This window comes from Manis pentadactyla, chromosome 15, assembly GCF_030020395.1.
Source record: "Manis pentadactyla isolate mManPen7 chromosome 15, mManPen7.hap1, whole genome shotgun sequence".
Lineage (NCBI taxonomy): Eukaryota > Metazoa > Chordata > Mammalia > Pholidota > Manidae > Manis > Manis pentadactyla.
Genome location: NC_080033.1, coordinates 4,401,014 through 4,413,328, shown reverse-complemented (window position 1 = coordinate 4,413,328; position 12,315 = coordinate 4,401,014). Strand labels below are relative to the sequence as shown.

The 12,315-nt window shown below is 47.3% G+C and overlaps 1 long non-coding RNA gene across 1 annotated transcript; it reads left to right on the top strand.

Moving 5' to 3' along the window:
* The first annotated feature begins 382 nt into the window (after window positions 1–382).
* On the top strand, window positions 383–10,491 carry LOC130680918 (uncharacterized). The gene is made up of 2 exons (XR_008993952.1): window positions 383–2,095; window positions 8,060–10,491. It is a non-coding gene; the product is annotated as an uncharacterized LOC130680918 (long non-coding RNA).
* The last annotated feature ends 1,824 nt before the right edge of the window (window positions 10,492–12,315 follow it).

Genomic DNA, 12,315 nt, shown 5'->3' with positions numbered 1-12,315 from the left:
CCTGCGGCTTCGGCTGGGAACAAAACAGAAAAAAACTCCTGTTCTCCCAGAGGACCCTCTGGCAGTGGACAGAGTCAGAAAAAAGAACTACCCTGGTGGGTTGGATGGTGACAAGTGCATGGGGGACATAAGAAAGGAAGGGGTTGGGAGCATTTGGGAATTGAGGTTTAAATGGGAAGGGCAGAGATCTTGGCCTGGAACGTGACAATGAGCAAAGATCTGAAGGGGAAGATGGAGGGAGCCATGTGGGGATCTGGAGGGAGAGCATTCCAGGCAGAGGGAACAAACGGCAAGTGCAAAGGTCCTGAGGTGAGGGTATGACTGGTGTGCTCAAGAAGCAGCAAGGAGGCCAGAGTGGTGGGAGCAAGGAAGGAGGGAAAAGGGTGGGATGGGAGGCCAGGAGATGGGGAGCAACGGATGGTGCTGGGTACATTAGGCACTGCAAGAGTGTGCTTTTGCCCTGGAAGCTGCACAAGGGCCGCACAGTGGGCTGAGTAATGGTCACTCCAAGTTGTGTATGTCTTAATGCCCCATGAATGTACCTTAGAGCAGCCAAAGAGGCTTTGCAGGTGTGATTAAGGACCCTGAGATGAGGAGATGATCCTGGATTACCTGGTGGGTCCTAAGTGTCATCACAAGGGTCCACCTTTATAAGAGGGACACAGGAGGAACAAGTGAGAGCAGGCACTGTGACCACGAGGCAGAAATTGGAGTGACACACTTTGAGGATAGAAGGAGGGACGAAAAGCACAGGCTGCACAGAGTCCATAATTGGATGTGAGGAAGATCCCGCAGGCCCTTGCTGCTGCGCAAAGGCCCCATGAGCAGAAGCCTAGAAGCCAGTTAAAGCAAGAAAACAGACTCTCATCTAGACCCTCCAAAAAGCAACACAGCCCTGCTGACACCTTGGTTCTGGCCCAGTGAGACCCATTTTGGACTTCTGAACTCCAGAACCGTAAGAGTACATTCCTGTAGTTTTTAAGCTGCTACATTTGTGGCAATTTGTTACAGCAGCAACAAGAAGTTTAAATATAGAGGATGGGGAAGAATTCACAGGAGAGGAAGTTGCATCTCCATCTGACTCAATTCAAATACTCCCTGTGAGGGATTTCCCCATCCCCAGACCTCTCAGGACACCCAGTGCCTGGGCCTCTGGTCTCCTGCTCGCTGAGATCCAAGCAGGTCAACAGCTGGGCAGGGCTCACCCAGCACTGGCTGCCAGGGTGCAGGGTGTGGGGTACGCTGTGCATCCCAGCCCCAGATGAGAGCACACAGGCTGCCTTCCTCTTCTCTACCCGGGCAGCTGCTTGTCAAACTCCTGTATCCATTCTCTCCTCTTCCTCAGTAATAGTTCTTAACCAAGCATATGGCTTCCGAGCATAAAAACTACATTTCCCAGTTTCCCTGCAAGCTGATGTGACCATGCGACTGACTCCAGCCCATGGAATGTAAGTAGCGGTGAACACTCCATCTTCAGGTCACATAGCCTTAAAGGGACAGGATCTCGCTGCTTCTCCGTTCACCTTCTCTTAGGCTGGAGAAAGGAAGAGGTGAGGAGCCATCAGGGAGCAACAGAGCCCAGTTAGGGAGCCTGGCCCGGGCCATCCAAGTGGACAGAGCTGCCGGGGACCAAAGGACCCCCCACCCACAAAATGGCAAACTTCTTGTTTCTCTTCCGGGTTCTCTGCTCCCGCCGGCGCCAGCCAAGGCCCAATCACCCCTCCACACGCTCCCGCCGGCGCCACCTAAGGTCCAATCACCTTCTGACCCACCCCTTCCTCGCTACCTGTATAAATTGATCCTGCAAACAATAAACTGCGCTAGCTTGATCAGACATCCTGTCTTGCTGATTTTCCTCTGTGTCCCTTGCTTGTTTCATTTCTGCAGGCGTCTCCGGCGAAGCCCCCGAATAAGTTGTCCCGCGGGCCGGGGCAGTCTGGCGCCCAACGTGGGGCTCGACGGGACTCCTGCTGAAACATCTACTCGTAGTCCTGGCCAGGCACTCATTTGAGACGTCGCGCGGGTAGGAGCCTGACGCCAACTCTGCATTGACGATCACTGCGGCCCACCCGTCCGTAATACAGATCCGTGAGAGGTGAGTAGACGCATCCCCCAAGCAAGATTTCAAAATGCCTCTTGTGAGTTCAATTTTAGTAGTCTGATTGATTTTATCACTTCCCTCCAGTCTCCTGCCGCGATTTATTCCTTGTTTTGTCCTCTGGTTGTTCCTCTCTGAAAACCTTGTGCTTACTTTGGGCTGACGGCCCTTCACCTCGAAGGCATACCCAGGGGACTCTGACTACAGAGTCCCTGCCCTAGAGGGTCCGAGCAGGCAGATTATACCTGCCGGCTGTCCTACGTAAGCAAGGGCTCGTCTGAGCTGATGAGAGTGGCTCCACTGACTCAAGACATTGGTGTAGTCGCGGCTGACTTGGAGAGATTCAAATTTAGTTAGAGCAGAGGTTGTAACCATAGTGATGGGCAATTCTCTGAACTCCCACGAGGTATTTCTTAACGGAGTTAAGGATTCTCTCAGGACACGAGGTGTAAGGGTTAAGAAAAAGGATCTTAAGACACTTTTTTTCCTTCATACATGAAAATTGTCCTTGGTTCCCCCTAGAGGGCACTATCAGTTGTAAACGCTGGGAAAGAGTTGGTGATGCCCTCCAAGATTTTACCAGACCTTTGGCCCTGAAAAGATCCCTGTCTCAGCATTCTCCTTTTGGAACCTTATTCATGATATCTTTAAAGTTCATTCACAAGACCCTGATATCAAAAATGTTACAGAAACAGGAGAAATAGCCCTTAGAGAAAACTCCCGACCACCCTCTACTTGCCCTTCAATAACTGTAGATATCCCTGAAGATCCCGCTGTTTCTCTTGAAGAAACTCCTAAGCCCCAATCTGAACAAAATGCTCCAGATCCTCAAGATGAACCTGAAAGTAAACCTAGCAAATCTGATTCCCCCAAAATCCCCTCCATTTACCCCACACTCACGTCCTTAAGACGTCAAGACAATCATTTAAGCCCAGAAAATGAGGAGACATTAAGAAACCAAGCTGCTCATTCTCATGATCATGAAAACCCCTGGCGTCTCACAGCGCCAGTCCTTTATGGTGCCACTAATGGACACTTTAAGCCTCCCCCATACAAACCTATTCCCCCCCAATGCGTCCCTATACTTCAAATCCCTGCTCTAGAGCCTCCTCATTACCCCCCCCCCTTTTATCTGACCCCATCCGGCAAGCGAAAATCTCTCTAACCAAAGAAGTATCTTCACTTAAAGAACTTTTGTTGCAAAAACGTGAACATGTTCAGCTCATTAAAGAGATCAAAGCCCTTGAGGCTGAGCTGACATCATTGAGCCCCGCGCAGCCTCCCTCACTCCCCAAAAAACCTATAAAGAATGCAAAACCAAAAGACCCAGTCCTTGCCTTTCCAGTCACCCGCGGTCGCCGCCCAGAAACACCCCCGGAAGTCATAGAAGAGAGCGAGGACGAGAACGTCCCAGACTCCCAAGACCCAGATACCCCAGACCAAGAGCAGGATTCTGAGGGGGAGCCTTCAGACAATGAAGAGCCTAAGAGTAATATAGAAAACCTAGCTAAAACCCAAAAATACCGCCGCCTAAACCTTAAACACTTAAAAGATTTAAAAGCAGCTGTTACCAATTATGGCCCCACAGCTCCTTTCACATTAGCCTTAATTGAAAGCCTGAGCGATCGGTGGCTGACCCCTAATGACTGGCTTTCTCTAGCGCGAGCTGCCTTGTCCGGGGGAGAGTATGTCTTTGGCGTACTGACTTTGTAGAAAATTGCCGTGAGACTGCACAGCGCAATAGTGAAAGTAAAACCTCGTGCTCATGGACAAGAGTTAAATTACTCGGGCGAAGCCCTTATGAAACAAATGAGGCCCAAGCAGCCTTCCCCCACTGGCCTTTTAGCTCAGGTCCAAAATTCAGCCTTAAAAGCCTGGCGGCGCCTTCCCCCTAAAGGCTCCACTACTACTTCCCTAGCAAAAATCCGCCAAGGGCCTGACGAGCCTTACAGCGACTTCATTAGTCGCCTAACAGATGCTGCCAAGCTACTAGTTGGGGGAGGAGAAACAGAAAGTGCCTTTGTTAAACACCTGCCTTATGAAAATGCTAATCCGACCTGTCAAGACACCATAAGACCTCACCGTTGTGGGAGTCTTTCTGATTATATTAAACTCTTTTCCGGGATAGGAACTTCACATACAATTGGACTGGCCATAGGGATGGCCCTAAAAGATATTAATAAAGATAGTAATAAACAAAAAACTTGCTTTAATTGCAATCAGCCAGGACATTTCGCCCGCCAGTGTCAGGCAGAGATTCAACTTCACCCGCCTCGTGTTCCCCTGCCCCGTGCTCCCCCAAAAACTGTTTGCCCTAGATGTCGGTGCGGTTTTCATTGGGCTAAAGAGTGCCGCTCTAAGACAACTATTGAAAGCACACCCCTTCAACCACTCCAGGGAAACTCCCAGAGGGGCCAGCCCCTGGCCCCACCATCAAGCGCGAACCAAGGGGCTATCAGGTTCGTTCCCCCAGCTCAACAGCAGCAGCTTCTCCCTGCGCAGACATCAGCTCCCTCTCCCGTGCCACCCCGGGAAGTGCAGGATTGGACCTCTGTTCCGCCACCAGCACAATATTAATTCCTGACCAAGGGGTCCAGCTGCTCCCCACAGAAACTTATGGACCCTTACCTTCCTGCACCTTTGGTCTAATCTTAGGATGAGGGAGCTCTGCATTAGCTAGCCTCCATATTATACCAGGAGTTATAGACAATGATTATACAGGACAAATTACCCTCCTAGCCTCTGCTCCTATGGGTCCAATATCTATACCAAAAGGGAAACGAATAGCCCAACTCCTAGTACTCCCGTTAGATTCAACACATAAAAGTTATAATAAAAATTTCAGATTAAATGCTGCCTTTGGCTCCTCTGATGCTTATTGGGTACAACAAATCACCACCGAAAGGCCATTGCTAACCCTACAACTAGATGGCAAGTCCTTTGAAGGACTAGTTGATACAGGAGCAGATGCTACAGTAATATCAGCCCAACAGTGGCCTCCTAGTTGGCCCTGTAGTACAACTGTAACCCATCTCAAAGGCATTGGTCAATCCACAAACCCCAAACAAAGTTCTAAAATCTTAACCTGGAAAGATAAAGAAGGGAATTCCGGACAAGTCCAACCTTACATAATAGCTGGATTACCCATTAACTTATGGGGACGTGACATTTTATCCCAATTAAAACTTGTCATGGCCAGCCCAAATGATGTTATTGCCCAACAAATGCTTAACCAAGGCTATTTGCCCAGCCAGGGCCTAGGAAAAAATAGTCAAGGCATAAAAGAACCCCTTATTGTCATACCCAAAACTGATCGTTCAGGATTAGGGAGTAAAAATTTTCCATGATGGCCATTGACTTTCCTGTACCCCACGCAGATAAGATAAAGTAGAAATCAGACTCCCCTGTCTGGGTAGATCAATGGCCTTTAAATCAAGAAAAACTCACAGCAGCTGCTAAGTTAGTACAGGAACAATTAACTGCTGGACACTTAGAACCCACCATCTCTCCTTGGAACACTCCTATATTTGTAATTAAAAAGAAATCAGGAGAATGGAGGCTCCTCCAGGACCTCAGAGAAATCAACAAAACCATGTTCTCAATGGGGGTCCTTCAACCTGGTCTCCCCTCTCCCATAGCCATCCCAGCTAATTATTTTAAGATCATCATTGATCTTAAAGATTGTTTCTTTACTATCCCTCTCCATCCCCAAGATAGAGAACACTTTGCGTTTAGTATTCCTGCCACCAATTTCAAAGGGCCAATGCATTGCTACCAGTGGAAAGTCCTCCCTCAAGGTATGGCGAACAGCCCCACACTGTGTCAAAAATTTGTACCTCAAGCCGTAGATCCCCTCAGGTCCAGATGGCCTTCCATCTATATCATTCATTACATGGATGATATCCTCCTGGCTGGGGCATCCAACTCTGAAGTCCTGAAATGTAGTCAAGAATTGACCACCTGTCTCACCTCTTTCGGTCTCCAAATTGCTCCAAAGTTCAATTAACAGATCCCTATTACTACCTTGGCTTTGAACTAACTTCAAACAAAATCACTACCCAAAAGATTCAATTAAAAACATCACACTTACAAACATTGAATGATTTCCAAAAATTCTTGGGAGATATTAATTGGCTTAGACCCTATCTCAAATTAACTACTGGAGAGTTAAAACCCCTTTTTGATATACTGCAAGGAGATTCTGATCCCCTATCCCCTCAGTAATTGTCCATTGAAGCTAAGGAAACCTTAAACATTATTGAAACAGCTATACAACAACAACAAATTACATTCTTATCCTATGACAGGCCCTTCGCTCTCATCATCTGTAATATGCAACACACCCCTACTGGAGTTTTATGGCAAGATAATCCTTTATTGTGGATCCATTTGCCCTCTTCCCCACCTAAAGTCCTTATCACATACCCTTCATTAGTTGCAAACATAAAAGCAGGCAGAGAAAAAAGCCACCAACATTTTGGCAGAGATCCTGATCAGCTCATCATTCCTTACACAAAAGAGCAAACAGATTGGCTTTCCCAAAATGTAGATGATTGGATTATATCCCTTGCTTCTTTTCAAGGTAAAATCGATAATCACTATCCCTCACATAAACTCCAATTCTCACGACTACATCCCTTTATTTTCCCAAAAAGAACCTCATCCACTCCTTTAGAAAATGCCTCTTTAGTTTTCTCAGATGGCTCCTCTGGCATTGCTGCCTGTTATTGGCTCACAGAGATACAGCATCTAATCACCCTTTAAATCAGCCCAACTTGTAGAATTATTTGCTATTTTACAAGTTTTCAAAATGCTGAGCCAAATCCCTTTTAATCTGTATACCGACAGTGCCTACATAGCATATTCAATTCCTATTCTAGAAACTGTTCCTTACATTAAACCCTCTACCAACGCCATTTCCCTCTTTCAACAACTCCAAACCTACATATTACTTAGACAAGCCCCTTTCTATATAGGACACCTGCAAGCCCACACCGACCTCCCTAGTCCCCTCTCCCAAGGTAATGCCCTTGCAGATAAAAACACCCGCTTTATGTATTTTATTATGACCGATGCAGTCACCAAAGCTAGTCAATACCATGCTCTTCATCATGTGAATGCTCACACTCTTCGACTTTTATTTAAACTCACCAGAGAACAAGCTAGGCAAATTGTTAAAAACTGTCTGGGGTGTGTTACCTCACTGCCCCTTCCTCATTTAGGAGTTAATCCGAGAGGCCTACTCCCTAATGAAATCTGGCAGATGGATGTTACTCATATTTCTGAATTTGGTGCTCTTAAATATACTCATGTGACCATTGATACTTACAGTGGTTTTATATTTGCCACTCTCCACAGTGGTGAGGCCGCCAAAAATGTTATAGCCCATGTTCTTCAATGCATTACTGTTATTGGTAAACCTCAAATCATTAAAACAGACAATGGACCAGGATACACCTCACAAGCATTTCAAAATTTTTGCCATCAATTTCAAATTAAACACATCACAGGTATCCCCTACAATCCCCAAGGACGGGATAGTCGAAAGAGCTCATCAAACTTTAAAAGGTATGATCAATAAACTCAAAACCAATACTGTGTATCCTGTAAAAGGCTCTCCAAAGAACCTCCTCAATCATGCCTTGTTCACACTTAATTTTCTACAATTAGATGATCATGGTAAGTCTACAGCAGATAAGCTGTGGCACCCTGAAACCAAAACAAAGTTTGCAGAAGTTCTATGGAAAGATCCACTTACCTTTAAGTGGCACGGTCCCGACCCAGTTCTTATCTGGGGCAGAGGCCACACCTGTGTATATGATACACAGGGAAATGGACTTCGATGGTTACCTGAACCTGAACGCCTTGTCAAACCCATCAATACCACTGTGAAACAAAAAAATAACCTAACACATTCCAGAGAGGAGAATCCTCCCTGAGAGCTGTCCTTTTGCCTTTCAGGAAGAAGAAACATTCATCATCAGGTAAAACAAATCCACCCAACTTTAGACCCGCAGCCAGCAACCTCGCCTGCCCACTTTGCTATCATGTCTGTTATCCATTTCCTTGTCGCTACTGTGATGATCCCTGCCATCCTTGGAGGATTCGGGCCCCCTCCCTCCAGAGAAGAACTCTACAAACAATTAGCTGGAATTCCTTGTGAGTGTAAGGGCGGATTTGTTTCAGGGCCAGTCCCCCTTATGAATCTCAATCAAGGGGGACCTAAGAATCCCCATTCAGGGGGACATATAATAAGTGTGGATTGTCACGATAAAACAGCATACTTGTCAGCAGACTCCTCTCCAGGCGGATTATCATCCGGATTAGGGTATGGGCGCCTTTCTTGGAAATGTGCAAAAAAGCCCAAAATTATACCCCCAGTTAATGGCAAACCAGGGCCTTGTCCCAATCCGTGCAAAAAGGTCACTGCACTGCACTCTACCTGCTACGCCAGTGTCCAACAGTGCACCGATACTGAGGGTAAAATATCTCTCACAGCTACCTTACTAAAGACTTATTCTGGTTCTTCTGGAGGCGACTGGGATGATAGCACTCTAAGAGGGGGAAGAAATTCTAAATATGCACAGGCTTCTTGTGTTGGTAGCATAGGCCAATTCATGTGCTGGCCACCACAAGCACCTCTTCATATATCTGATGGCGGCAGACCAACAGATAAGGTAAGCCCAAGTCAAAGAAAGAATTGAAGATCTTATTAAAGCAATATACCCCCCTCTAGAGTACCACCCTTTAGCCTTGCCCAAGTCTCGTGGCATAGATCTTGACACCCAAACTGCTGATATTCTAGAGGCCACTCATAATGCACTGAACATCACCAATCCCAGTCGCGCTGAAAACTGCTGGCTATGCATGACCCTTGGTACGCCTATGCCCCTTGCAATTCCCACTAATGCTACCACCAGCCTGCCAGAACAGAATTGCACTCTCAACTCACCCTTTAGAGTGCAACCTGTAGGATTTAACATATCCCTATGCATACAAAAGCAGCCACAGAATAACAGTGATGATACAGATGTAGGGATTGCTTCATTCACAGATTGTTCCCAAGTTTTTAATTATACCTCATCCATTTGCCCCCCTAATGGACAGGTTTTTCTCTGTGGAGGAAACCTGGCCTACACTGCCTTACCCACAAACTGGACAGGGGTTATGTGTGCAGGCCAGCATTCTCCCAGATATTGATATCATCCCAGGAGAAGAACCTGTCCCTATACCCAGCTTTGAGTTTATAGCAGGACATCCATGCTCTAAAAGAGCCATCCAGTTCATTCCACTTCTAATTGGCCTAGGAATTACCTCTGCAGTAGTTACAGGAACAGCAGGAGCAGGAATAGCCATACATTCCTATCATAAGTTATCCAATTAATTAATGATGTTGATGCCCTCTCTAAAACAATTACTGACCTCCAAGACCAAATAGACTCTCTAGCAGAAGTTTTACAAGACCGTAGGGGCCTAGACCTCCTCAGCAGAGCAGGGAGGTGTCTGGCTTTACAGGGAAAATGCTCCTTCTACGCCAACAAGTCGGGTATTGTTCGGGATAAGATAAAGACCCTCCAGGATGACCTTGAAAAAAAAGTTGTGTGACAATCCCCTTTGGACTGGATTAAATGGACTTCTCTCTTACCTTCTCCCCATTTTAGGCCCATTCCTAGGATTGCTATTATTACTATCTTTTGGCCCCTGGGCTTTTAAAAGGCTTACAATGTTGATCAAACAGCAAATTGACTCCCTTATAGCAAGACCTATCCAAGTCCATTATTGCCTTGACTTGGCTGACCAAGGCGGGGATCTTTATGCGGAGCCTCATACCCGAAGAGACCCAACAGTAACCAGAGAGTAAAACTGAGACAAGCCATGTCAAGGTTCCTTGACAAACATTCCTGGGCAATTAGACGGGTAGTCAATGACGGGTAACTAAGAGGATATACCTGCAAACAAGACCTTTAGGGGCCGATCTAATACTGGGGCAAGCTCCTATGTATATAGGCCGATTCAGTATTAGAGCAAGCTCCCCTGAGAACTCCAGGCCGACTCCAGAAGGAGGCAAGCTCCTGGAAACGGGCCTGGTATAAAACCTCTAGACCTAAGACAGGCACCGTCTGCCCAGTGGATAAGTGGCTTAAAGCACTTTAGTAAGTGCTCCAAACCCTCCTAAAAGAATAGAAAAGGAGGAGATGCCGGGGACCAAAGGACCCCCCCACCCACAAAATGGCGAACTTCCTGTTTCTCTTCCGGGTTTCCTGCTCCCGCCGGCACCACCTAAGGTCCAATCGCCTTCTGACCCACCCCTTCCTCGCTACCTGTATAAATTGATCCTGCAAACAACTGCGCCAGCTTGATCAGACATCCTGTCTTGCTGGTCTTCCTCTGTGTCCGTTGCTTGTTTCATTTCTGCAGGCGTCTCCGGCAAAGCCCCCAAATAAGTTGTCCCGCGGGCTGGGGCACAGAGCCACCAGTCACGTGGGATGGTTCCCTGAGATAGACACTTCTCTATTGCTCAAGCTGTGGTTACTGAGGGATTCTGTTACACCCAGTTCCTCCTAAATCCTAACTGATACAACCCTTCCTCCAAGATGGCAGTGCTTTCAAGACTGATCTCTCTAAGCCCAACTGCCTGCCTTCTAGCTGACCTGGTCCCAGCTCTGTTAGGGACTGAATTGTGTGCCCCCAAATTCACGCATTCAAGTCCTAACTCCCAGCATGATGGTATTTGGAGACAGAACCTTAAAGAGGTACTTAAGGTTAAAAGAGGTCGGAAGGTGGGCCCTAACCCAGTAGGACTGGTGTCATAAGAAGAGGAAGAGACAGGAGGGGTCCATGTGCCAGGAGAGAAGGCCATGTGAGGACACAGTGAGGAGACAGCTGTCTGCAAGCCAAGAAGGAGGCCTTGGGGGAAACCAGTTCTGCTAACACCTTGGTCTTGGACTCCCAGCTTCTGGGAGAAAATAAATGCCTGTTGTTTTAGAAGCCAAGTCTGTGGCTTTTTGTTACGGCAGCCTGAGCCAATACAGGCTCCTCCTGTTACAGCGCTAGGCAATGAGGGTACTAAAGGGGTCTCCTTCCTTCACCACTACAAAAATCCTGATTTAATTATAGTGGTAATAACAGTGACTCCAGTAACTAGAGCCTGGCCCTACTGTCTTTGCATACCTGAACTTCTTGAATTCTCAGAACAGCCTTGGGAGGCTGGGACTATTATATTCCCATTTTGTAGATGGAAAAATAGAGGCTCAGAGGTGAAGTAACTGTCCCAAGGCCACACACCAAGTATATGGAAAGGTCAGTGTTACAGTCGGGATGAGACAGGTTAGGGTGAGGTAACAAACAACCCCACAATTTCCATGGCTTAAAACATCAAAGGTTTACTTCTTGTCCATGCTACCTGTTCACCTCAGGTAGGCAAGTGTGCCCGGGGTCAGGAGAGCTCTGCTTCACATTTCCTCAATCAGGAACCAGTTTGACGCCCAGTCACTGCTCAGGGAAAGAAGAAACACAGCAAGCATGCCCTGGCTTTTAAAGGCTTCTGCAGGAAGTGACACTCCCACTTGCATTTCATTGGCCAAAGCAAGTCACATGGCACAATCTAAGGTCAAGAGGGCTCGACGGAGGCAATCCCACCATGACCCTAGAATAAGGAGAACGGAAATGCTGTGAACAACCTAGTTAACATACCGTCGGCATGCACACCAGAGCCCCCACGCCCAAGCACTATGCTGTCCTGAGAACATTCCAAGCAAGCCTGCCCTCCTCGACCTATTCATTCAATGACTCATTGATTCAGCAGGTGGTGGACCAGGGTGGTGGGGGTGGCTGGGGAAAGAAGTGCACAGAGCTGAAAGATATTTAGAATGAAACACTGATAGAATTTGCTCCTGGATTAGATGTGGGGGATCAGGGAGAAGGGTGCATCAACAATTTGTTCCTCAGCTCAACAAACTCTTACTGATCACCTGTGCGTGCAGCTGTTCTGGGCTCTGAGGAGACAGCGGTGAACAAAGCACACAGAGAACCCTGGAACAAACGGTATCCAGCGTAATGATGCTATGAAAGAAAATGAGCAGGTGCCCAGAAAGTGAGGGTACTGGGGGGATGGGGCAGGCATCCAGTTTGCAGAAGGGAAGGCAGGGGGCAGCAGTGGCCGTCCCACTGCAAGAGGGCCAGGCCTACGTGGAATGGAGACATATGTCCACACAAAA